We start from the raw sequence: 27,615 nt of genomic DNA, 5'->3' as shown, positions 1-27,615 counted from the left end.
ATAGAACAAATTCAGAAACTTTAGAAATGTTCTCTGATTGTTCATTTGCATCGTTAACCAATGTAGAATGGGACTGTGATTCAAAAATGGGAGAACAGAAGGAACAATAATTAGTTATGTAAATAATGTGGCATTCTTGTTTATAATTAGTTCAAGAATAAAATAAAATTCACGCATGTCACAGGACTAATTTTCGTATGCAAATTAACAATCAAAATTATAAACGGTAATAATGCAGTTTGGGAGAATGTGGCATTTCTAATTTATTAGCCGCGGCATAAGCTAGAGCTGATTCCAGTTGACGTTGGGAGATTTTGAAGGTACCTCTGGGATGAGAAAAACAAGCAAAAGAAGAGAGAAATGAGAGAGAAAGGGAAAAAACAGTGTGGCAGGCACCTGTGAGAGCTTTCTGCCAAAGGGAAGAGAATGCAGCGCTCCCCTGGGCTCCAGGAGGATGCGGTGTGGTGGGATGGGGCTGGGGGTGGGACGGGGTTAGGGGTGGGATGGGGCCAGTGGTGGGATGGGGCTGGGGGTGGGATGGGGTTGGGGGTGGCTTTCACACCGAGAATGCTCATCTTGAACCAAAAAGTCAGAGGGATGCAGGAAAGCTGTAAATTCTTCAAACTTGCCATGGTCAGTAGCCACTGATGCAGTCTCTTTTTTCCCAGGACAATGCAGTGCAGAAGAAAGCGGAGCTCAGAAACCCTTTCAGCTGTGGCCTGAAATGCCACTGATTTTCAAAGCAACCAGGGGGAGCTCCACCACATTTTTAGAGTGGGTTCCACCCAGCGTCCCATTGGAAATACCCATCCCACGCCCTTACAACAGTCTGGTTCCACTCCTTCCTGCCGCTCTGCATTGCAGACCCTGCCGTGAATTTTAGTCCGTGAGGATCAGCACCAACAGCTTTCTGCAGCGACAGCTTGGGAGATCTCTTCTCTTCTCTCCCACTGGGGCTGAGGCCAGGGACAGGAACGTGACCCCAGGTTTTTGTACCCTGTTCCCACCTAACCTCACCGTGAGCCCGGTGCCCGGTGCCTCCTCCGAGGATGCGAGGAGGTGCAGAAACCTTCGCTCCCGGCCGCGGCTGCTGCCCACCCCGCACGGCCCCATGAGCCTGGGGATGCTTCAGGACAAGCGGAGCTATAGGAATGTAAGGGATTATTTGGTATTAATTATTAATTATGGCTTATCTTGCTTCAGAGTGTGGAACAGGAGTCAGATCCTGCATCAGGGAGGACAGGACATCTTGGGGAACAGTAATTCTTAGGCTTCTCTCTTAAAATATGCTTTCCACCTCAGCTCAACACTGGAGCTGAAATCTCTCAGCGGAGCAGTGGAGCCGAGACAAGCATGTTTTATAATAAAAGCGAGCACAGGAACTTTAATTAAGGCTCCTCAGCCTCGTGCTCCCGAAGCCGTGCACAAGGGCAGGCAGCGCAGGCTCTCCTGGAGCACCTCTGCCGGAGGCTGAGGCGGGCACGGGGGGTGCTGGGGGGTGCTGGGGGGTGCTGGGAGCTGGGAACTGGGAGCTGGGAGCTGGGAACTGGGAGCTGGGAGCAACGAGGTCCCGTTCCTGGCTCCCGCAAGCCGGGCGCCTGCAGCGAGGCGTCTGCAACTGTTTGCGTGCGTCACTTAGGCCCTTGGATGCCAAACCACTGACTGAACCTTTCTGTCAATCCGACACTTTTAGGGTAATTTAACTTAATAATACCTTTGTCTGCACAGGCATTTGTATCTGAAGGGTTATTACCATAGGAGTTATTTTAGGTTGGTTAATGGTATGTAGTAGACTCTAAATTGACAGAGCAGCTACGCAGGCTGCTGTTCAAAGTGTTTACCTTTCAAATCCTTCCCTCACTTTGCAAAACTTACTACCCTTACCTAAAAGTGCCATCATAAATTATTAGCAATTTTCCCCCAGGTTCTCATGCATCATTAATTCTTTGTTTAGAAGGAAAAAAAAAAAATAAATCAAACTGTCCAGGTCTTAATTGTTATCACTTTGTGAAGAGTCTGAAATGGGTGCTGGGCCTGTTGGCACTGTCAGAATTTTTGACTTGCTGCAGTTGATATTTAACTCATTGTGTCGGGGGGGTCACAAAGAAAGGGGGCAGGAGGAAATAAGCCTTCTAGAAAGAAGAAAGGAAAATCCTTGTAGAAAATCAACAGGAATTTTGCAAGACCAGGGAGGAGCCCGGTCTCCCTTCCTGCTCCCCATCCATGATTTTTGTAGGGGAACCCGTGACCACAGGCAGCAGAAGTGCCACAGCCCACTGCCCCTGGGGTCCTTGTTGCAAAGCAGAGGGGAAAGCAGCTTTGTTGGGAGCATCCCCTGTTGCTGGCAGCACAGGGGAACACCCTCCCTCACGTTCTGTTTGCTGTAATGCAGGTGTGGAGGAAGAAAAGCGAGGCTCCTCCAGCACCTGCTCTGCATCACAGGCTGCAATAAATGCGTGCCCCGTCCCTAGAGCACTGCGGCTGACACCGTCCTGGTTGGAGCCAGCTGCAGGGCCACCCCCGGCCTTTCCCCTTCTGAGGGGTGGCTTTGGGGTTGGGTCAGGTTTTGGCCTCAGGTGAGGTTATGGGCAGTGCCACCTGCCCCTGTGCCAGGGCTGGCCCCTCGCCTGGCGCTGCCACCGGGTCCCCACCGGGTCCCTGCGCTGCCACCCCTGGGGCAGGTGACCTTGAGGTGGCTTTGCTCTTTGGCTCAGCTGCAGCCGGAAGATTAAATTCTGCTCCTGTCCTGGGAATCTGATGATAAAAAGTCCTTTCTAGACAGAATCCAGATAATGAACAGCTCCCTGGCTTCGCAGGGGAAGAGGGAGAGTGGAGTTATTACTGCATTAAAAAATCTCCAAAGTCAACTAAATTCACCACAGAAGCCGAGAACCAGAATTCTTCTTCATTACAGCAAGGTAGTGCATTAAACATTATAAATAACACTATGCTAATTGCCAGATGGGCAGCGCGGGAGCTGCGCTCAGCCTGCAGCAGCCGCCCTCTCGCCCTCGCTCCCCCTGCTAGCGGCCCACCGCAGCTCCTCCGGGGCCATGGGGTGGCTCCTTCGGTAGGAAAACACTTCTCCAGAGCATGTCAGAAACATGCTGTGGGGTGTGAGAGGCCGAGCGGTGCTGCTGGTTAACTGCCAGCCCACGGCGAGCGGAGGGGCCCTGTCTCACTGCCCCCTGCCCAGGGCAAGCTGCCCTCCGGCCGGGCTGAGTACAGCCATGCTCTGTCCAACCAGCAGGGCAGCACGGGTTTCTCCAGAGCGTTTTGCCCATAATCTGTTTGGGTATTGTTTGTCTTTTGTTTTTAATATAACCCGCAAGAAGCTAAGAGAACCCCTCAGCTGTCAGGCTGCAGCAGCCAAGGTAAAGGATGGCCCCAGCACCGCGGCGCAGCGAGGCTGGGGGGGCTGAGCACTTGTGACGGGCAGGAATGGTGATTAGGCCGGAGGAGAGACCCATGTCTGTGTTCTCCAGGTGGTCAGAGACTCGGCTTCAGCGGCCAGCAGGGAGGTGAAACCTAATTCAGTGAAATGCCCGGTCCCCTCGGCACAGCCAGGTCCAGCAGCCTTGGTGGCAATGCCAATGGCACCTTCATGAGTGTAATCAAGGAACAGGGAGACCTAAGCCAGCTGTCCCAGCTCAGATGTGGTGGCTCGGGACTGAAGCAGGGGACCTGGTCCCTCGCCCTGCACTGCTGGGACGTCTCCAGCCGTGGTGCAGCCACAGAGAGGTGCAGCCACAGCCACAGAGGGAAACAGGGGCAGCACCGGGCGTCACGGGGACCTGGCCTGGCCGGGCATTTGGGTACAAACACCGTGCTTTAATTGTGCAGAACAAAAGGAGAGGACAGGCCAAGATAGAGAACAGCTGCAGTAAACAATGCTGTGACAAGTCCCTGGTGTTAGTCACAGGCAAACGGGGAAGTGGGACATATATCTGGGAGGGTATTCGGCTGCCCGCTAATTAAAAAAGCCTCTGACTGCCGCAGACAGTGCTTATTCATAGAAAGTGTGGTCCCCCTGGACTGTATTTAGGGCAAGAAAGGATTTACACCTTGTAAAAAGTTATTCTTTATGTGAAGCTTGCGCTTAATATGAATTTTTCAGGAAAGTTTGTTAAATAAGAAAGGAATTGAGCCCCTGATGGAAAGTCTTTCGCTTTCCTTGGTGCTTTCATTTAGCTAAAGCCATAACATCGCTCTTGCACACACCAGCTTTCATTTGTCCGTGCAGCATGTCACACAGCCCAAACCTCGCTCGCTGTAACGTCACCGCTGTCACGTCTGAACCCTGAGCTAAACCATTCTGGCTGGGTCAATAGATTTTATGTTCCTCTCTCTGGTTCAAGGGGATTGTAGAAAGCCAGCATCTTGCAGCATTCGCCCGCTCTCCCTGATGGATTATTTTCTGGGAGATGGGAATGAAGCAGGAAGATGCCAAGAGGTCTCATTGCCTTCCCTTGCCTTGATAGGAAGCAGCAAGGGCTATTTAGAGATGGCAGAAACTTTCAGCGTGAAGATGCTTTCTGACCTTCAAAAACATCATTGCAAAATTGCCAGAAAACAATCCAGCAGGCAAGCTGAGCCAAATCCAAACCCGGAGGTTCACCCATCACTGCGCGCTGCGAACAGACATCTCTGACAGCATAGAATAAAAGCAGAAATAGCAATTTCTCACTGAAGATCGCGCCTGACATCTCTCTGACCTGTAAGCAGCAGGGACTCTCTGCACACAGGTATAGCCTGTTTGTTTGCTGTTGCTTTAGTTGACACTGCTGATTAGAGAAGACAGCCAGACAGTTGGACACAGCGCGAGGGAGCAGACGCTCCGGCCAGTGATTGGGATGCCTCCTTCTGACCCCAAACCTGAGTGCTATTGCCCTGCATCTGCAGCTAAATAAACGAAGTAAATCATCCTGGCAGATAGATAATTAAATAATTATCAGCCACTTAATAACAAGGAGTGGGTGTTCAGCATTAGCATATTAGACAGTGTCTTTAAGGGCTAATTGTTGCATTACATCAGAGTTACTCATTCATTATTCTTGTCATTTCGGGTGATAATTTGCACTTTAGGAGACAGAGACAATTTTAGCAGGCAATTAGAGACATGTCAGGCTTGGCCTAGTGAGTTACTGTCACAATTATTGCATTTTTTCCGGTGTCCTCATTTGCAGGAGTGTATTTAAGGGCAGTCTAGTAATTTCATGGTTAGGCAAAACAGGCATCGGCACCAGGAGATGCAGCCTGGGCTGGGAACAAACCCGATGCTGCGGGGCTGGGGGCAGCACCAGGGGTGCTGCTGGCTCCTGCCTGGACAGGGGCTGCCTGCCTGGGCTGCTGGTACTGCACGGGAAAAGAAAACAAAGGAAGAAAGGGGTTCTGCTCATGGAAATGCATCGTGTATGCTTGTTTGGGCTCCCGTCCGGTTGTGGAACCCGGCCCCGTAGGATGGCTGTCACAGGGAGGAGCTGCCCACACCCCGTGTTTGTGTTGTTTCCCCTCCCTCACCCCACGCTGCAGCTGGCTGTGCCCTGACCCGGGCATGTCCGCACGGTGCCACGACCCCTGTGGGCACCCAGCACTGAGCCTGGCCGCGCTCCCACCACGGCGGCTCCTCAGGGATGTGTGGGCGCTGCCGGCAGTGGGGTGCAGGGCTCCTGGTGGGGCCTGGGCACGGACATCCCCAGCGGCAGCGGGCGTGCACAAGAATTCATCTCAGAGATGTGCTCTTGGAAGCTTGGAACCCATTTGCCAGCTTTCACTTTTCAGTGAAGCTCTGCGAAATAAGCCAAATTGCTATAAAGCAGCTGGATGAGGGGCTAAAGTGTCCACGCCAGCTACGACATAGCGGGGGTGCAGAGGGCCACGAAGGCTGTCGGCAGCAGCGCCAGCCTGCTTTGCCGTGCGTGCTCCCGCCGAGCCGCAGCCACCTCTGCCAGCCCAAAAGCACAGTCCCGTGCTCCACCCGGCCTTCCGGCAGAGCTGCTGTGGATGTGTAGGCCCACGGGGCACCGATGCCAAAGGGGTGAGGATGCCCCCAGCCCACAGCCCCACGTCCCACGCCCGGTGCAGAGCTGGCACACGCAGGGATGTGAGTTCCCCCGGAGAACAGCGCGCCTGCACATCAGGCAGATGTAAATTGTACGGCTCCTTCATCAGCCAGACTAAATACAGGGATGCGCCCCGCGATTCTGCAGACCAGCGCCTGAGAATTATGGCGAGGATTAAATATTTCTTAAACTACAATTGAAGGGAAAAGCTAGATATGTAACAGATGCACCTTGGGATACATGCATTATAAGGGCATATACAGTCAAATCGAGTTAATTAAGCTAAAACCACAGTAAATCTATCAGACCCATATTAACACTATAGTCAAAATTGTGGAAAATATAGTATTTTCTATAATAAATCCTGTTCTGTTACAGATTTATGTTGGCGTCTGCATAGTTACCATAGTTTTACAATAATCATTGATCAATCAAAGTTTTATGACAAAACTATAATTTTACTGTGTTTCTTTCTTACTTAGTTTCCTAGTTTGCTTAATTCCCAGAATGCAATACAGTAAATCTTTTGATCCGAGATATTAAGTAGATAATAAGAATGCCATGTAAGATTTGCTTATATTTTAAACTGTCTTTACAAATGATTTATAATTAGGACCAAATCTAAGACAAAACATTATTAAAGTCCAAACCCTCCATAAATTACTGGAGTTTGCTTATGCCTGTAGTAATTTATTAGGGTTTTACTACAGTATTTTCTCTGGTGATATCCAAAGCTTTATATGTCATAAATGGAAAATATGAGTTTATAAACCATACAGAAAACTAGAATGATCCCCAGTGACCTGAGATGACAAACTCATACTCTGATATAACATCAAAATCATTTTTCATTGGAAATATAATGGTGTGGATAATACAATTGTGCCAGACTCAAAATGCATCTTTCTTTTTTCAAAATTAAATCTTTATTTATATGTTTTTTTAAGTTATCCCATTTACAGGAGGTATATAACCTGTAGCTAGGCTGGCAGAAGGAAACACTCTGTGTTTCCTGGCATCCCGCAGAGCGCTCTCCCAGGAGGAGCCGCTGTGCTGAGCTGTGGCTGGTGCTGGTGCTGGCGCTGGTACCCAGTGCCGAGCACGGCAGCATTTTCTGTGCCATGGCAGCCGGCTCCTGACCCTCTCTGCTGGGTAGCAAGCGGACAAAGCTCCAGAACAAGAATTAAACACAATGCTTAGCCCCTCTTGGCGCTACCTGCCCTGGTGCCGATGTGATAATTTGTCTCTGCCCCTTTTTGTAGCTCTCTTCTCCGCCCATGAAGCTGCCGAGCCCACAAACCACATGAGCCCATCCAGACGGCATTTGTGAGCCACCCTAGCAGCGACCAAACATTTAATTTTCCGCTGTGCTGGAATGACACCGCTGCGTCGCATGGGGCAGCGCGCACGGCTCGGCAAGGCGGGAGCGTGATGGACAGGCGGGGGGCACAGGGGGTGTTGAGGGTGGCTGTAGGCAGCGAGGAATAAGTCAATTGTACATGAAGATGAAAACTAGATGTGGGCAATCTCAGTTTGCTGCTTGGCTGCTGGAAGGGCTGAGTGCGGGGTGCAGGGAGGCAGCTGAGTGAGGAGCCACTGCTCCTTTCAGCGAAAAGATCCTTCCTCGTGCCTCACTGCAAATAGCAGCAGTGAAACCTGCAGCCACTTCGGTCATCTGTTAAAACAGAGAAAAACAAAACTAAATAAAATTAAGTAAAAGAATATAAAATAAAATAATAACAGATAAGAAGACAAAAAGACTGACTGCAAAAGCCATACTAGTGCATGGTTGTGGCCATCTCTGGAGCTGCTCCATCACTGCTCCCCAGCTTGTGATACCATCAGAAGGCACTGATTGAATTGCAGGTTTGTTATCAGTCTCTCACTATCCATCACTGCAGATAATCCTTTAGCTCTGACATCGGATGATGATGATCCCTGTTGTACACCTGGTACGATGAGCCCGGGATGCTCTCAAAAGCCACAGAGATTGTTTTAGGCAAATCACTGCAAACAGACGAGCAATAGCAGAAGGGGACAGGCAGCCTCGTCGAACAGCAACTTCCATAGGAACGTCTTTTATTGCCCAGAAGAGCAGCAAAAAGGCAGAGATTTTTCCTGAAAGTGATTTGTATTCCTGAGAACAATCACTCATACCTTGTCTGATGTGTTTTGTGGGGTGGATGTATAATTTCAAGTCTATTTGATAACACTGAATTAATCTGCTCTCAGGTTTTGCCAGGTTGTGGACACTCAGGAAAACAATTTGAATTAAACTTCCATGCAAACAGAACACGGATTACTTAACTTGCTTTAAACTCATTTGCGGACATTCATTCAGAATCAAAATCCCGTTAATTTGGTTTAGTTCAATTTATGAGCACTTTAATTCTAAATAAAACTTTCACTGCAGGAGGGGATTTAATGAGGTTTAGCTAATCCAGTGTAAATTCATACCTTAAATTAATTCTAATTAAATTTCCTGAGCAACCCTGGAAAAGCAGGACCGAGGGCAGCGGGCCCGCAGCTGCACCCCCGGTGGGGTGCGGGGCACCGTGCCAGGGACTGCTCAGCCCCAGTGCAGCGGGACAGCTTTGCAGCAACACGACGCTTTAAACAGGAAAATTTCAAGGTGATTCACGCAGACTTCGCTTTTGTATTCCCCTACTCTCAACACATTGTATTCCGTTATATCAGTGTTATCATTTATCTTTTACACCGTTGTATGTGTTTCGCAGTATTGTGACTTTGCCTAAGTGGGATGATTCACTGTTATCAAGGCAAAGTCTTTCAACACTCCAGAGCCGAAATTGCAAATTTCTGCTGAGAGTTTCGAAGTTTAATATTGCATGCCAGTATAGTTTTGATTTTTTTTGATTTTTTTATTTTTTTACAATATAGTTCCAATAGATAAAAGATTTTATTCCAACAGAACCTTGTTATAAGTCATCACTAGAAGCTTTATTGTTCTGCTTTGTCTGGGGCACGCGGAGGCTGGGATGTGTGGCCCCAGAGCAGAGCTGCCACCAGCGCTGTGCGTGGCACTGTGCCCTAACACCGACACTGCCCCTGCCAGGACAGCAGCACTGGCTCCCAGTGACCGCGGCAGCAGCTAGCTCTCGCACAGCAAGGCAATTAACAGCGGCCATTAATTCTCAGCGTCCCCTGACGTGAGGGACATCTCAGTCCCCTCACAGAGGCAGAAGCTGAAGGAGGGTGCATGTGCTCTCCAAAGAGAGACATCTGGGGAGAAATCATTGCCACAGTGAACACCCCCCGGCTGCAGAAGCGGCTTCAGCCTGCACACCAGCAGCCAAATCCAGCATATCTGTGGCCAAAACCACCATCCCGCGTGGATGAAAGCTCCCACGTCCCCGGTCCACGTGTGCCGCATCCCCCTCCTGCTCCTCGCAGGATGCCCGGCCCTGGAGCCAGCTGTGGCCCCGCTGCCGGAGGACCGCGCGCCGTGCTGCTCCCGTGGGCAGCCCCGCACCCACGGGGACAATGCTCCTGGTCCCTGTCCTCTCCTGGGGAGGGGGGCGGAGAGGAGCCCGCGCTGAAATATAGACATATGCAGATTACACCATTAATTTTTTATGTGAATTCAAAAAATTCAGTGTTGACTTCATGACGCAAATAGGTATGAAAATTCTGGTGAGCACGCTCATTGTTACAGAAATCAAATGGCTGAACAGCCACTAATGAGGCAGACAAGAAGCTTCACTCATCCTCTGAGGATTTGAAGGCAAGAAGAGAAGAAGGAGCGCATTACATTATTCATGCTGCCTTGTTTGAGTTTCAAATCATGGGAAGTCACAGCGAGGGGGGATTTGGGATGTGCTGGTGACCCGCTCGGCTCGGGGAGGGGCCGCGAGGAGCCCTGTCACCTCGCTGACAGCCCCCGATCGCAAACCCGGCTCTCGCCTGGCCACCACCGCCCTGCCTGCACGGAGCCGGCAGGGACAGCGGGAGGGGACACGGGGAGGGCACCCTGGGGATGCCGCAGGAGCCTGTGCGTGGCCACTGCCACGGGGAGATGTCCTCGCGGTGCCACGCAGCCCCCACGCAGCCAGGGCTGCACCAAGTGCCCTGCCCGCAGCCGCAGCACCTGCTGGCAGCCCCCAGTGCCTCCCCCCCAGGAGCTGCACGGCTGCCGTGCAGGGGCACCGGTGCTCAGCAGTGGGGCGGTGTGCGCTGCTCGCAGAGCCCCAGGGAGCTGGGGCACCCAGGGCAGGCTCTGCCGGGAGCTGGAGCACCCAGGGCAGGCTCTGCCGGCACCTGGGAACCCCACGAACCCAAACCTGTGCCCTGGGAAATGCACCTGAACCTCTCCCCTGTGCAGCCCCCCCCCCCGCCTGCACCCTGTGCGGCATCACAAGGAGGAGGGCGGGTCGCATTGGTAACTGTTTTAAACACCCTGTGATGTGCTGGAACACACGCAGAGTCTTTTTAGAGGAAAACTAAAGGGAAAACATGAGATAATAACGAACTGGAGAAGTAGGCATGTGGGCAAGTGTTCCATAAAGCAGAGACAAGGCATACGGTATAACTGTTGACCAAGCACTCACAACTAATAAACAGATTCCCTGAGTACTTCTGCATTTTGTAATTATTACTTACCCATAAAAATCCCTTCTCCCTCCTGCCAACATTATCTTAGTAAACTTTATGAGTGCTCATGAGGTTAATGCAGAACCATAAATCTGCAGTGGGTCGAACAAGTGAGAGGAGAGGAAGTGTTCGTAAATCTGCTGGAATTGCTCCAGTTTGTTTATTTAATAAAATACAGTTTCATAAAAATGCTCACAGCCTGCGGCGGGCGGAGGAGGCGAGGGGCCGCACGCTGCCAGCTCTGCTGTGCGCATGGCAGTCGTGTGCCCCGTCTGTCCGTCTGTCTGTCTGACGCACCACATGCCCGCAGCCACCCTGCCCTGGCGCCGATTTCCCTGGGCCGTGTTGGGTGTTTTGCGCTGTGTAGAAAGCAGGGCACAGACAAAGGGGCGTGGGAGCAGCTCGGGGGGCAGCAGCTCGGGGGCTGCTGGCAGCGACGGGGGCTGTCAGGGCCACCCCTGGCCTCGGCTCCCCTGCCCGGGCAGCGCAGGGTTAAACCCACACCTTGCTCTCCGGGGCCGGGGTGTGTTTGCCTGGATTTTGCATTGGAATTTGAAATCCACAGTTACAAGGAAACATTTATTTTCTTGCCCTTCAATGATCAAACGAGTGGCGTTGAGGCACAAGGAAGCGGAGTTTCCATTAGTAGAGCTGTTTTCTTTTTGCTGTAAAATATCAAATATTTTGACATTTCCATCAGACTTTTCTTTGTATCAAAGCTTTAATGGCAGAATAATCTCAAGGCTTTTATACTTCATAGGTTTTCGTATTTCCGAGCCCTCCCTTCTGAGTAAGGGGACACTTCTGAAGGTCCCTGCTCGTCCTCCCTCCGAGACCGAAGGGAAGGCACCAGCACCGCCAGCCCCGCCACAGGCAGGCAGGATGCGGGGGGCAGCGCCCGGCCCCTCTGCGGGGAGCGGCTGCAGGGCTGGCGTGCAGGTAAGCTATTGTCCTCGCTGCAGCCTCTGACAGCCGGGGAGATGAACACCAGGGCACCATCATCACCCCCGTCATGTTCGCGAGGTGGAAAAACAAGCGCGTCACTTAAAGGCGAGATCCACCACGGTGCTCTGCGCTCCCCGGGGAAGCAGCTCCGGTCCCTCTCACGCCGAGCTGCAGGATCTGCAGCAGCTCCCCGAGGGCAGATCCCTGTCCCGGCCCTGCTCGGCCTGCCCAGCGTGGATCAGGAGAAGTCTGTGCTGTGCCCGGGGCCGAGCTGCACTTGGGTCCGATACGGACACAGCGTCCGTAGACACTGTTTTGACAGCAGGGCTGTTTTTGAGGACAGGTTCCCAGGCGTGCCGTTGCTTATATCACATTTTCACCCTCATCCTATGTAGCTCACTCGGTATCTGCGAGCTGCCGGTTCCGGCTGCTGCCCTCCAGTCTCCGGTGCTGGCTCTTGCTGCATTTCGTGGCAGCGACCCCGCACAGAGCTGGCGAGCTGCCTGCCCCCTCTGCCGTCCCGCTGCGCCTCCACCGGGGTCAGCTCATCTTCTGAACATTTCCATTGCTGAAACCAGGGCCACTGGGCAACACAGCTGGGTGCGTACACAGTCCTGCTCACGACAGCCATCTTCCCTTGTGTTGTTTTTTTTTTTTCCTATTTTTTCTTGATTTTTCCATTCCGGTTTGCTACAGAACAGCCTGGGAACCCTGCCGCTCCCTTCACGCCTCCCCCACCAGGCAGCCCCGTGCCGGATCGCCACCGCAGGTGCCCGGCTGCTCTCGTACATCAGTTGGGGAGGTGATGGGAAGTGAAGAGAGAATGAGCTGGAAAATGGGTGCTGGAGGAGGATGGATGAGTGCTCTGTCGCCATGGCAATGGAGGATGCCGAGGGTGCCGCGGGGCTGCCCCAGCCCAGAGCTCCCCTGGGTCCCGCCGGGGGGCGAGTTGGGGAGCAGAGGTTCCTGAGGTGAGGCATCAGCGGGGGGAGAGGGGAAGCGGGGCCCCAGCTCTGCGAATGTCTTCTTAGAGAGAAATTGCTTTGAAGTTACTGTTTATCTCACTTTGATAATAATCTGCTTAATGTCTTGTGTCAAAGTAATTACAGTGTAATTGCCTTCTTTTTTTTTTTTTTTTTAAATAACAGGTATTTTAATTGCCACAGGGTTAGACAATTCTGCTGTGGGAATACCTGGTTCTGCCCTCGTGGCCTCTGCTGTGTGGCTGTGCTGGGCTCACCCGTGCCTGTCCCCGTGAAGGGCGGCATCACCCGCTGCACCTCGCACCGGGTTCCTTGGGCGCTTCTCCCGGCTCTGTCTCCACCTTGTCTGGGTCCCCTTGTCCTGCCCTGCTGTGGGGCCGCTGCCCCCTCCCCAGAGCTGGGGGTCCTCAGGTTCTGGAACCCCCCGGCTGCTGGTTTTTCAGCACAAAGAGTGACAAAAAAATAATGCGACGGCTACATTTGGGACGATTCAACCTGTTGTTAGCTTTGTTAGAAACCTACCGAAGTCAAAGAGCGGCTGCTCTTTTGCGTTCGGGGGAAACACAAGCTTCGCCTCTTGTGGCGGCGAGCAGCGAGCAGGTCCAAGAGAGCCGCGCAGGGCCCCCACGGGTGCCTCGGGTGCCCGCGGTCCCTCGGGGCGAGGTCTCCGCTCAGCAGCATCGCGCCGCGAGGCGTGCGGCGTACCGCTCGAGAGGCCGCTCTGAAGCTTCCTAAGTGCGATGCTCCAACAATTATAGAGAGATTAAACAAAGACAGCGCTCAGCAGGGAGGAATTACGGGTAAGAGGGATCCTGACAAGAAATGACAATGAAGAGTGGCCCAAAGAGAGTTATTCAAGATTAATAACTTTGTTATTGGAGGCGTTTCTTGCGCCTGAGGGCAGGCAAAAACACACTCGGAAGGTTCTGGAAGGGCACTCAGAGCTGTGCTCCCCACGCCGGTGTTCGGTGGTTGTCAGCTCACGGCCAAGCACCCCCGACAGCAAACCCCACCAGCATACCCCCCTGGGGTGGGAGGTGCAGCAGGGCCCCCAGCACCAAAACATGCCCAAATTTTCCCCATATTTGCCCAAAATTTGCTTTCCACCCAGTCAGAAGCAGCCAAATATGGCCCACGCGGGTTTGCTGCCCCGAATCCCGTGGCCCTGCCAGCCCCCAGCGCTTCGGCCCTGCCCCGCTGAGCTGCCGTGAGCCCCTCGGCTTCCCCACAGAAGGGGGTTAGACTTTTCTCTCTCTTCTTTATTTTTTTCGTACTGCAGGGTGTTAAAACCAGTCTTCCTATTAGGGGCTAGACATATTCAGAGCCTTAATGATAGATTAAATACCAAATACCTTAACATTTGAAAAATGACATTTATTATACAGAGTTGTAAATAGAGAAAAAAAAAATGACAATAGAACACAGTGTAGATCTTACATAAACTGCACCAGTTCTGTGTAATGACTATGATAATGTCAGTGCTAACAAGCAGATAATTGGCATCACTGAGATAATTTTTGGCACCTTATGCAGAGGGGAAACTGTTCTGCATAATTATTTTACCTAGGAATATTCTTCATTTAACAGGTCTATTTGCATAGCGGTTGGAACTTTTTAAGCTATAAAGGGTGTTTAATACATTGATTTGTTTTATCCATGAAACAATTGTTTATTCATGAGAACTGGCACCTGAGGACTTTAGTAATTAAGCAACAGTGACCCAGTTGGAAGCAACAGCCTTTTATTGGATTTACAGGTCCAGGCGGAGGCAGGATTAGCAGACCACTCACAAACACCAAGCAGGCTTTTATAGGTGTTATAAAGCTGAGTCATTCCCCGTAGTAAAACTTTATTTCCTTAACTTTTACAGAGTTGATAACTTCGACATTTCGCTATTGGTGGAACACAGCTGCCTGGTGCTGCGCATCGCCGGCACTGCGGCTCTCCTGCGGGATGCGCGTCCCACCGCCAGCAGCTCCACAGAGCACAAGGGAAAACACACCCTGAGCACCGGGCCCCTCGGCTGAGGCACCGCAACGAGCCAGAGGAATTCCCAAGACCTGCTGGAAGCGGGGCTAAAGCAGCTGTGACTGGAGCGGACCTAACCGGGCTGGCTCAGCCGCAGCACCCTCCCCGTGCTGCGCCTGCCCGCAGTGCTGCTCAGCTCTTCCCATGGGATGTGCAGCAGCAGCAGAAGAGATTCTCCTCCGGCTCTCATGCACATCTCTGCCTTGCAATTAAGAAGGGGTATGCGAAAAAAAAAAAAAGATGAGCAGTGTGATGCATGCAAGCTGTGTTTATGCAGTAATTATAATTGGATCGGCATGTAGTAGGTCAGTATTACCAACACATTTCAGTGCAGAGATGAGTGCATTTTTCAGTCCAAGTGCAGTCTTGACAGGTCAGGCTGATGAGCTTTCATAGTGTCCCGGCAATGTCCCTGCAAGCATGTGCCAAGCTGTCTGGAAACATAAAAGATCCTGGACGCCAGCCTTGGCTTCCTAGCGCAAGCACAGATCTGGCCAGGGGCCAGGCGCTCAGTGGTGCTTTTTCTGAGGCTCTGAGCATCCCGCATTTGTCTTCCTTTGCCACCCCTGACTCAAGGGAACTTCAAGTCATCCTTGCCAGATTCTGTGCAATATATCAGGCCCAGGTTTGTCCCATCCAAAGTACATTTCCAAAACAAGGTACGAACTCTGGCTTAGACTGGCTGTTCCATACCAAAACCTCAGCATGTTCATCAACACAGCCCCGATCAGTGTGATTCATAGCAATCCTGAAGCTTAAAGTCTGCATTGGAAAAGTTCAAATTCCCCACAGGTTACACGTTGACACTTACTTGGCTTCCCTAGCTCCATTTCTGAGTCTGCTGGCGAACCGTTCCTGTAGCTAGGAAAGCAGCAGATACTCCCTGACAAACACTTTGCATCCAGCAAAGCATTCTTGACACTTGGAGAGAAGGAAGCACCACTCGAGAACCCACTGCTGTCTGAAATTTCCTAGCGGACACTCAGAGCCTCTAACGCCATCCTCCCTTCGTCCTTGTGCCTTGCGCAGCCATTACTTACAAAGAAAACCCTCAGAAAATATAATTACAAGCAAGAACTGTGCCAGAAACCAGCATGTCAGTAGGGAACCTTTTAAACTCTGGTCTTACGAAAAACACATCCAGCCCTTTAGATCCCACATCAACAAGGCCAAAAAGAGTTGTTAGTAAATCATTGCTATGGCTTTGATTCTGCAAGGTCTCGCGTATCCCTAAAGTTTCAGTCTGTGAGAACTCCTATTGACTTCCAAATTAATCATGTGCTTAAGTACCTTGCTGAATAAAAGCTCTAGAAATGATTTGCCAACAGACTTATCGCCAGGCAGCTCCACACTCTGCCGAAGCAGAACCAGGCAATGTCTGCATTCAGAAGCCTGAAACCAAAGCGCTGTTCCCAGGGATGTTATCCCGGCGCCGTGCTGGTGCGGTGACACTGCCCCGGGGGGGGTGGCCAGGCAGGGCTGGTGTCCCCTGCAGCACAGCTCAGCCCCGGGGGGGATGCCCTAAGGTTCGGTCTTTGCAGCTGTGATATTGCTCTTTAATTTCTGTTAGCTTTTCTCCTACCTGCCCAAATAAACCGTGCTTGAGATGAGCAGCAAAATAATCATCATGTTCGCATATGCACGCACAGTGTGTGTCCCGGGCTCGCAGGGTCGGAGACTTCCCAGTTCCGTGCACAACGACACTGATTTGAAAGTAACACTTCCAGGGCCAGCTGAAATATGTGTTAAATATGATCACGCTAGGGTGTTATTAGCAGCGCTGTAACTCGGGGAAAGTTCTGGCACGTCGTGCAGCGTGTTTTACTGATCAGGCATGCATTGAGTCCAGCCTGTTGTCAAACAACAAGCACTTTCTGGCAGCGAAGCTGACCTTTGTGGCGGTGATTGCCACCGGCAGGAGCCCATGCTCACCACTGAGTGGCCCTGCACGGAGCGGCCGTGCCAGGGGGGACAGGGGCTGCGGGGCGTGGGGCACCACCGTGCCCCCGGGGCAAGCCTCGCCTCTCTCCAGCCTGGCCGCTGGGTCTCCGCATGACTTGCTCAAGCTGTTTAACGTCTCTGCTTCTGGCTCTCGGCTTGCAGTCGTGAAATGTCTCCCCTGCGTGCAGCCAGGCTCCAACCCGGGCGATGGGAAACCCCCCAGGCAGGAGGGAGCCTCTGGTGCTACCATCCCAGAGACAACCCCGAATGTTCCTCTGCGCGGCTTGCAGGTACCTGGCTTCTGCCTTTAAAAAACCTCTTCCTGCTGCCTGTCGTCTCCCCTGCTTTAGGGAAAACTATTACATTTGCTAAAAAAAGGTATTTATTCCCTGAACCTGCAGACCAATTATTTCTCTGAAAAATATTCCTATTTTTTTTATTATGCACGTCCGTATGTGCAAATGTATGCATGTGTGTACATACTTGTCTGCGTTCCTCTGCAAAAATAGGGGCCTGCAACTTTCAGCTCAGTTAACTTTTTATAGATTAAGTTGAATTTCTTCCCAAACAAGGCTCTTGGCTCTAGAGAAGAGAGGTCTGTAATGTGTTTGCACATGAGACATTTGACTTCTGACTGTGTTTTGATGAGGTTTCCCTAACCTTCGTTCTAGCATATCTGCTGGAAGGAATAGCCTGTACCAAAGAGATGGACTCGGAGTCAATACATCACATACTCATTCCTTCAAGGCCATCTCACTGGCCTCTAATGTTCTGCAAAATGTTGCATTCTCTGCTGTTTTATAAACTTTATGTACAAGCATGCAATTTTTCAGCTATCACCTGGAGTTTCCAGCACATCGAGCCACCCTCACCTCCCCCTCGCCCTTGCTGGCACACGGGCTCCGGGAGCATGCCAGCATAAAAGCTCAGACATTTCCAATAGGAACACTCCATCTGCTGCATTAAAAAATGTTAAGCGCCTGCCTTAAATCACAGTCCTTGCCTAGTTAGAGACAGGTGTCCAACCTTCTTAGGGATTAGCAGGTGATAGCTGGAAGCCACTCTGCTCTTACTCATTGAAGGATCATAATTACTGCATCCCGTTCCGCCCACAAGTTCTGTACCACTTTTTTTTATGACTCCACCAGGCCATCTGTCTCAGGGATGGAGACCACACTCACTCCTGTTTGATTTTTCTCCTTTTCAATTCCCAAGTCAGCTCTAGTTCAGTGGGTAGATTTATTACTACTCCTCTCTGCTCCTTGGCTTCGTGCCACAGCAGGCAAAGCAGTGGCTCCGATAATGCTCTAAATGCACGGGGCTCGGTCCTGCGCTGCCAGCCCCGGGCTCACGTCCCCGCTGTCCCCCAGGCGAGGCGGTGATGCCCTGCCCGGATCTACCAGCGCTGCCTGCCATTGCCTGCAGCACTTGAGATGGTACAAAATGCTGTACAAAATGCTGCAGGTGACTGCATCTACCACGGCACGGAGAAACCCGCGCAGGACCCCAGACTGTGTGCACGGAGCAGGCGGGGAGACCCCAGCCTTTGCAGCAGCTCCACCAAGGAGAGTCCTGGGGCCTGGCTTTTGCTTGTTTGGCTGATGGAGCCCATCTTGATTCAAGACGCTGAGGACATTATTGATCTAAACAAGTTGTCAGTGAAGGAAAAGTTGTAATTGCTGCTGTAGTTCCATTGTAACACACCAGCCCCGAAGGGAAATTAAAGTTTGCAGCTAATAGGGTTGTATGATCCTTCAACCTTTGATGTATTGAATCTAGAGCAGCCCATGGAATACTGATTTGATGCACAAAGGATCATTTTTAACAGCGGCTGTACCTCCAATTTCCTCACATCTAACTCTGCTTTCAAACCCGAGGCCGGTGTCGGTGTGTGCAGGGGCGGCGCGGCGGCGAGGGGAGGGCTCACGGTGCGCGGGCAGCGTCCGCCCGCCCGGCTCCGCATCCTCGCTCCCCCAGCCGCGGGTCTCTGGGTTGAAGCGCTGCATTTCTGAGCCCCTCGCTCCTACTGTGTGGGTGACACACGCATGAGTGACAGCCAGGATGGGGCAGCACTGCCTGTGTGCGTGTGCGTGCTTTCGGAATTAGGCAGAGATTGCTCACCTTCGCGCGGCTCCCTGCATGAAGGATTGTTTCTTAGCTTTGGATATTTTTCTCTGTGCCTCAACGACAACCAGATCAGCTGGCTGCATGGCTGATCAACGGGGGGAAATTCAGCCCTGGTGTCCAAAAAGTACAGCGTGTCAGTGCACTGCCAACAGTGAGGAGCTCGCGTGTGCCTTGCACGCCTGTGCCCAGCTCCACGTGTGGCCGCGCCATTGCTCCGTCCCGCGGCTCTCACCACCCGCACCCACACCGCAACCCCAGCGCCTGGCGAGGCTCCAGCTCCAGCCTGTGTGGGAAGCAGCTTACGCTGTGACTCCTCTAATTCATGCCGTACCTGGCGCTGCCACATCCATTCAGAGAATATGAATTTTGCAGCAGGAGCATCAGTTTTCTGAATTCAGTTTTCAGCGAGAGTGCAATGTGTCATCTTCCTGCCTGGACGTGATTTCCTTAAAGAAGCAATTACTGGTGTTTCTAAGCACAATTGCCTGCTCCCCATTAATCACCCGTAATTACAAAGCAGAACTCTGCCACGCAGCCGGTCCCTGGTGTCACCAGCCAGGGCAGTCGGTGGTGGACGTGGAGTCCCCGTGCTGGGCGCTGGGCACTGGGTCCCAGCCTGGCCGCAGGGGAGAACCCGGCTGCCCCCAGCCCCTCTCTGCATCCCAGGCTCTGCGAGCTGCCTGCTGTGCCTGCTCTGTCTGCCCGGCCTCACACGGCACAGCAAATCCATGCCATGAAGGCACTCTCCCTAATTACTTCAGTTAATTAGCACCTCGCAGCCTCCTCAGGTTGCCCAGGAGCCCCCGAGGCCGTCCCACCGCCACCAAGACTGCGCCGGGGACCCTGCACCACCAGGACCCCGCTCCCGGCCGGGGACAGTGCCCGGCGCCTAAATCCCTGCTGAGGACAGCAGGCAATTTAGACCAGAGTGCAGCAACTAATTAAATCAATATGAGATAATGAACAGCAATTAGAGGTCCAGCTAGGCACATCTTCTCTTGTAAATACTGTTTCTCTCCCAACGGGAAGCTCTTTTTTAATAATCTGTTTGTGTTTCATTTCCAGGAGCCGTAATTCCCCAAAGAAGCAATTTGGGAAAGTGATTTGTTTGTCTGTATAATTGCCAAAGCACTTAGTTAGACTTGTTTGTTTTTCTTAGCTCCTGCTACTCCCGGAAAGAAACAATGCAGGTATTTCTCCTGTTGTTTCCACCTCTCTCTGGCTTCTTCATGTTCTAGGGCTGGGGTGGCGGGTCCGCCACCAGGCACCACCAGGCGCTCCTCCCTTCGGCCGCGACAAAACGAGCTGCCACGAGGGAGCTGTGGGAGCTGAGCCCCACGAGCATCGAATCCACAGCGAGCTGCTGCAGCGAGTGCCACGCTCCAGCCTTCTGCCGTAGGACAAAGCATTTCCTTCTATAGCTTCCAGAGCACGGCCTCCCCGTGGACTGCTCTTTCTTTTTTTTTTTTGTTTTACAGCAAAAGTTCTGCAGATGTTCCCCATCCAAATACCCTTATCTCTCCCGCGGTGCCGCACGCTTCTCTGCTTTGTGTCAGCCCCGGCAGGATCTCCTTATGTGGAAGTTTCTGCAGACACCACGAGCTGACAGCCCCTCGCCGCCCGCTCCGCCCGTCCTCCGCGCGGGGCTGGGAGCAGCTCGCCCCGCGCCGGGCCGAGCTCGGCGTCACCGTGCCAAGCACAGCATCGCCGCACCACGGGCAGCAGGCGCTCCCTGCACCGCTTCTGGTGCGCTCCCCGCAGCCCCCGACGTGCCATTTCCTTTTCACTCCCGTTCCTTTGCACGAGCTCTCCCCGAGCTGTCCACGGTCCCAGCCGGGGCCCGCTCCCAGCTGCCCGCAGCTCGCTGCCAGCTCCCGGCAGGCGCACAGGCAGGGCAGCGTGTTCCTGCTGCTAGGTGCTGATGGCAGCTGGGCAGTGACGCGCTTCCCCTGCTGAGGGCTGCCCCCTCGCAGCTTTGGGGGTCTTCCACCGGTGCCTCCGCTCCCCTCCGCGCCTCTGCCTCCACCACCGGGCAGGGCAGCAAACCACCAACACCACAGAGGTTGCTGTCAGCTCCTGTCCCTCTCTCCATCCATTTTCCTCCCACTTTTCAAGGTTGTGTAAACCTTGTTTAAGTCCAGAGAGGAAATCACGCTTTTCCCGGCTGCCATCTCCTCACGACATTCCCCGGGGTTAAGGAAGCAGCATCCTTTCAGGAGGCTTCCACCTCCCGTCTGGGCCAGTAGGACCACCAGGAAGCAAAACCCACCCCGAGTACGTCCCGCATCGGTGCCTGAGGGTTTCGCACTGACCAGATGCTTCGGAAACTGCACACACTGCCTTTGTATGATAATGGCCCCAGCAGTGTGCCATGCGAGTGCTCACCGCCATTGAGTCATATTAAATTGCAATAACCTTTCAAATTAAACCAAGCACCTTGTTTATTAGCAGTTAAATGCTTCCCTGAGCCTCTGAGCTACGGCAGGACATAGGATGCTCTGTATACAATCACATAATTGGATATCTATGGCTTGTTTAGTTTGCAGCCAATTAGAGAGCAAACAGGTTATAGTCTGCGTACATATTAAATATGACTTTAAGCACTTCCTGCAGGGATTAGCTATTATTTAATCCAGCCACACCACAGGCTCCGTGCTACGTCAGGCAGTGCTGAAGGCCTCGGGATGGGAGGTGCCTGGGAGCAGCCCTGCAGGAGCAGGGGCAGGGGCAGGGGCAGCGGCCTGGGGCCACGGGGCAGCACAGGGGGCTGCGGGGCTGGGGGCTTGCAGGGGGAGCAGCGCAGAGAGCCCCCGCTGCAGCCCGTCCTGCGGCCAGCACCCCCCGGCTGCGCACCCGGAGCTGCAGGAGTGGAAACGCTGCCTGCTGCCAAAAATCATACGCTGTATTTTTCTTCTCCGTCTCGTACGGCTGAGCTGACTCCTCCAGGGCAAATACTCATACTGTCTCTCTGTTTAACATCTCAAAACCTGAAGCTGCACAGTGTTTTCCTTGCAGCTTTGAAAGGAGACAGGCATATTTTGACAAACCGAGATTATCTGAAATCATCTCTGTTAGAGTGAGCGGTTGGTGTATAGAACTTAATTATAAATTAATTAATAGCAGCAAATTTACAACCCAAACGAGAGGGAGAAAGAGGTAGAAGAGATGATTTCAAAGTGAAGGCGGCAAGCCTGGAACACGCACAGCCAAAACACAAATGCCTCTGCCGGCAGAACCCCGCAGTGCCCGGAGCCGTGGGCACCGACCTCTGTGCTGTGGGGTCCGCGGGCCGTCACCCCGTGGGGTCAGCGCTGCCGGTGCTGCTGTGTGCGGGCAGCGGGTGCCGGGGTTGGCTGTGATGGCAGGGCCGGGACCGCCTGCAGCAGCCCGGGCACCCGCTGGCCCCTGCACCGAGAGGGGAGCAGCGCGAAGTGACCGAGGGTCCTGCCGGTCTGCCCGTCCCCAGCCAGCAGGGAGCGAACCCCGGCGGTGCGTGCCACCCATCTGTCTTAAAAGCAGTTGCTTTCTTGTCAAAACTTTCACAGCAGCTGTGTGGCAAAGACTTTTACTTTTGCTTACAAAACAGTGCTGGGATTTCTCCAGGGAGGCAATGGATTCTGAATTTGTAAAGCTGCTTTCACCAGCACTCAAGACTGAAGGAGGAATTGAGATAAACATTTGCATTTTTATTTTGCTGCTACAGATCTCTGATGGAGCTTTACAAGCAAAAGGATGGCCCCTTTTGTGTATGTTGCTGGGCTAAGCGTCAATCACTTACAGAACGCACGGCTTCAAGCCATCTCCAAACGCAACGTGTTTGAGCCCAGGTGGGGCTGAGCTGGTCCAGCACCCCGACCCCGTGCGGTGCTGCCCCTGCCGCCTGCCCCGGCCACCGGCTGCCCCGCTCCTCCGCGTGGTCGCGAGGGAACCTGCGGTGGGGGAGACGAGCAGAACACGCGGGCAGCTCGGGAAGTTTCAGTTCCTGCACTTGCATGCCAGGTGCAGTGCGAGGGAGCCAGGAAAGCACCGACCAGCATCAGAAGCTGCCTTTCCAACAGAACAGCCATGGCCCAAAGCTGGGAGGACCTGGGGGGTCTGGAGGGCAAACCAGTGACCTGAGCAGGCAGGACGCTGGCAGGACACCAGCAGGACACCAGAAGGACACCAGCAGGACACCAGGACACCAGCAGGACACCTCCAGGACACCTCCAGGACAGCCCCTTGCCTCGGTGCCGTGACCGAAGAGCGCCCTGGTGCCCGGAGCCCTGCCCGGGGCAGGGGCAGCAGCTGCCCTGTATTCGGGGCTGATGTGCGGAAACCATCGCTTTGTTCCGGCTCCAGATGTTTTCCCCAAAAGTGCCTTTACATCCCCATCAAAACATCCCGAGGGGACTTGCGCATCGTGATGATTTTTTCAATTAAATAATCCAAGATTAAAACTGATCCGTTTTGACTTTCTTTACTCTCGCAAACATTTCAAAGATAGTAATGAATTATGGTATATTTCTCTTTTTTCTTACATTTTATTATAATATTTTAACAGCTGTCAGATTGTGTCATTCTAATAAGATTGTTTCAGTGTTTATGAATTGGAACATTTCTCGAAATTTTCCGTTCTGTGAAACACAGATTTCCGTCTCTGCAAACCAGCTCGGGGGGAGAGAAAAAAGATTTCAGATACTGAAATTCCTCCCGGAAAAGTGTTTTGTTTTCCAAATAGGCTAAAGTTAACATGAAGTGAAAATGCTCCACATTCCACCCCAACGTCACACCATGGTTGACTGAATATTCATTTTTCTACTGCAGGTCTCACAAATCAGGGTTTCGCCATGCCGAATCCTGTTCCGTCAGATAAGATAAAGCTGCTCCGAAGGTTAGAACCCCTCTCTAATTAAGCCCTCCATAAGCACCTCTATTAATTTGTGGTATTTATGCCTAAATACAAAGAAAAAAAATCTCTCTTTTTCCTTACAGTAGTGTTATTTTGAACTCTCCACGTCTTCTGGAGAGAGCGCTCAAGTTTTGTAGACTTCTTAAAATTCTTGTCGTAATTTTTTGTTGTTGTTGTTACAGAGCATCATAAATTAGCTGTCACCATTTTTTAAAGGTTACTGAATGTGTAAAATAATGTTTGCCCGATTCAGGAGTGCAGTAGTTTATGCAATTATAAAATAGCACATCAAAAAAGCCAGCTTTTCCCTCGCTACTTGCATAATTCATCACTCATTCTGTTGTCATGGGCAAGACCTCTCATATCTTTCAGACAACAAAAAATTAAGTTTACATTCTCTTACCTAATTAAAAATTTAAAAGTTTAAAGGAAGAGAGTTTGTAAGCTGTACAATCATTAAAAAGCAGCAGACGTAGAATTAAAAAACACAAAATCCAGTGACAGGAATAAAACACAGCTCTGCGGTGGGGCGCCGCGGGGAGCGGGCGCGGAGCTCCGTGGCAGAGATGGGCGGCGAGGACGGGGACGGGGACGCCAGGGCATCGGTGGCCCGGCCAGAGCATGAGAGGGGCGACCGAGCCCTGGGTGGGCACAGGACCCTGGCACCAGGCACCAGAGACCGGGCATGGGAGGAGCACCGCTATTTGTGCACACACGTACATGCACAGACACATATGGACGTGTCTATTTATATGCAGGTGAGTGTGTGCGTACACGTGTGTGTGTGGATGGGTATACACCGGGGTGTGTGTCTGCATACACACGTGCAGCTGCAGCTTGAAGGAATCAACAGGCTCACTTATCTCGAATCTGCACCGGCACAGCTTGTGACATCGCTCCACGCAGACGTGGCTTTTCAGGCACCCTACAGCTTTTGGCCTGAGCAAGCAGATGCCCAGAGGCAAGCCCCACGGAGGATGCCCTGCAGCAGCCAGCCGTGCTGGGCCAGCAGCCCTGGGGAGGCAGGGGCGGCTGCTGGGACTCGCGTCCCCAAGAGGTGTCCTCCACGGAGGTCACGCCACACGGCAGAGCTGCCGACGTGCCGGCGCAGCAGGGACGAGCCGCCTGTGCAGGGACGGGGACCCCCCCGCTGACCCCAGGTGACACGAGGGCAGCGGTGGCAGCAGGAGGTGGAGCACGGCCAGGGCTCAGCGGAGATGCCCCCACCTTTCCCCACTGCACGTGAGAAGGAGGAGAAAGCACGGAGACAAAACCCACAGAGCCAATGCAGGTGGTAACGAACGCTCATAATGTGTGTTGTGTGAAAACACGGCCATAAATCAGGTGGAAACGCAGTGATCCCAGAAAGGGGGAGGCTGAACCGCGCCGCTTGCCCCTGCTCTGCCCTGCGGTAAGCAGTCGCCTGCTCCCCTTGCTCCCCGGTGTCACCCTAGGGTCTCCCCACGTGTGCCCCGCTGGCATGGGCTGGGTGTGCTGCTCTCAATGACGCCGGGTGACAAAATCTGCATTAAGTGAACCAACAAGGCCGTCTCGGAAGAGGCCAAGTAGGCAAGAGCGGGCCCCATTGCCTAATGGGACTTATCAATTATTATCTCAGGCCATATTTCTTTGAGGGGTGATTGTTTCACAGAGCCTGACATCTCATATAGCTTTAAATTACTCACAACCGGGACGCCTTACAAGATAGCAGTAAAATCAGGAGAGGATTGGGCAATGTAATTATAGTATGGAAATGATGTTGATCGCTCAAGCAGTGAACAGACCTTGAATCGAACCCCCCCGGCCCCCCCTGCTCCTCGCTGCCGCCGAGCACCTGAGCGGGCTGGGGAGCGGGCAGCGGCCGCGGCTCCTCGCCAGGCGCCCGCGACCAGCACGTGCTGCTGCCGGGGCTGGGAGCGTTTCGGGCCCCTTTCCACGGGCACCTCCAGCCGGATTCCCTCGGCCCCACACCGCTCCCCCCCAGCTAACTTACACCGGGCAAGGTGGGGCAGGAGGTGCGCCGGGTGAGGCCGTGCCTGTGCCAGAGGCACGGCCGGGATTTTGCACTTGTTGCACAAATACGCATTTAGTCATTGACCGAAGTGCGAATGTTTCAGCAAAAACGGCCCGAGACGCAAATCTGACTTTAAAACCCCCTAAACCTGGTAGCATCTAACAGAAGTTACTTTGCAAATGTATGTGCACCGTTGTGACAGAGGTACACCGACAGTCAGCCCCTGCCTGCACTGGCTCTAAAACACAGCACCGTGACCCAAATGGGGCTCTCAGGAGGACCTTTACAAGGGCCAAACGTCCTTCCTTGGACTTCGATGTGTTAGAGCCAGCACTGATCCAAAAGTAACATTCCCATTTCATGGAGAATTTCAAGGCTTTGAAACTTCATTTTGCCCTTAAATGGCATTAATTTTTAATCTTTTAAAATAATATTTCAAAAGATGAAACTTCAGTTTTGCTACTTCAGGTATTTTGCCATATTCTATTTCTGAAGTCAAAAGGATAAAAAGCAAGGGAAATGATAAAATGAAAATGAAATGCTCATATTAAAAACAATATAAAATTTTCCCATCAAATTGTGAAGAAACCAGCAAATCCCTTGAAGCGTTGATTTCACAGGACCTGCTTTTTCTGTTGCTGCAGAGCACGGCCGTCAGCGAGCCTTCAGGCACCGAGCGGGGGGCGCAGCGGGACCCTCGCGCAGCGCGGCGGCGCAGCAGGACGGGGGTCACGCACCGCGAGCATCGCGTGCTGCACGTGGCCGGGAGCTCAGATCTGCCTGGCCCACGCCAGCGGTGCCACGGGCAGGGCCTGGGGAGCAGGAGGAGCAGAGGGGATGCCTGAGCTTATTCTGAACACCGCCGGCGACGTTTTCCAAACGCCTTACGGATTTTCAGAGGTAATGGAATTGAAACGGAGAAATCTTTCTCTGCAAAAGCTCCGCTGGGAGGTTACTCAGAAACGAAGCCAGGGGATCAGCCCAGCCGGGCACGTGTCGGAGGCAGGGCTGAGCCCGCGGCCGGCGCTGCAGCAGCCGAGGGGACACAGCGGGAGCAGGGCACCCGGCCAGCACCAGCGGGCAGCACCTCGGGCGGGGAACACCTGGGGCAGGACGCTCCGGCTCGTGTCGGCTGGGCGCCCTGACAAACGCGGAGTGCGAGATGGATTAGGGAGGCTTAGGAATTAAGGAAGTCAGTGATTACGGATGTTTGTGCCTGTTTTCACTTCCTTGCGAGGATTAATGCTCCCCTCTGCTTCCCTTATGATAAAGACTCGTGTTTTATGGCTGCGAGTCGTAAGTGCCTTCACCCGAGACAACACTCCTGATTACCATTCACCCTCTTCAGAGACAGAATGAGCTCCAAAATAAGAAAACTCCACATACCTGTCAGGAAATCACAGGTAGAGAATGAAAGTCACTTAGCGTTCTGCATAAACCGTAACAGTCCCCGGAGCCTGAGTGGTAACCACAAAGAACAGTTCCCAAACCCATCGCCTGCCTTCTGGGGGGATCCCCACTGTCAATACCTGCTACCGGCACCAGGATTTACCTGGATGCTGCTGGGAATGAGTGGACAATATGAGCCTGGCGGGATGTTCGCTGGAGACAAGCAGCAAGTCTGCAGGAGAGAAAATGAACGTCCCTGAGGACAGTCACAGAGCGGCGCCTTCGCCTTCAAAGGCAAACCCTGGTGGGAGGGCTGGGGCAGGGAGCAGTAGCCTATGGGCACGGATGACAGGGCTATCACTGTGATGCTCCTACATGCTGGAGCAGGAATGCTGCTTCCAGGAGAGCTGAGCAGGAAAGGCAGAAATCGAGTCGCTTTTTTTTTTTTTTTTTTTTTTTAATTAAAAAGCCCTGCTTTCCTCGACTCCTTAAAAGTTGATGCTCTGTCAGGCTTAACAAGCGGCTGTCAGTGCCGTCCCCAGCAGGGAGGAGCAGGGGCAGGGGCGCACACAAGGGCTCGCAGACACGCCAGGCCCCCGCCATGCCCTGCCACCAGCCCCACTG

The 27,615-nt window shown here is 52.8% G+C and overlaps 1 long non-coding RNA gene across 1 annotated transcript; it reads left to right on the top strand.

Moving 5' to 3' along the window:
- Positions 1-8,078: 8,078 nt before the first annotated feature.
- On the top strand, positions 8,079-27,133 carry LOC310883700. The gene is made up of 3 exons (XR_014573673.1): positions 8,079-10,296; positions 10,328-16,860; positions 19,936-27,133. It is a non-coding gene; the product is annotated as an uncharacterized lncRNA (long non-coding RNA).
- The last annotated feature ends 482 nt before the right edge of the window (positions 27,134-27,615 follow it).

The sequence above is a fragment of the Anser anser genome (genome assembly GCF_964211835.1).
Source record: "Anser anser genome assembly, chromosome: 18".
NCBI classification, from domain to species: domain Eukaryota; kingdom Metazoa; phylum Chordata; class Aves; order Anseriformes; family Anatidae; genus Anser; species Anser anser.
This window is presented reverse-complemented; position numbering and strand designations above follow the sequence as displayed.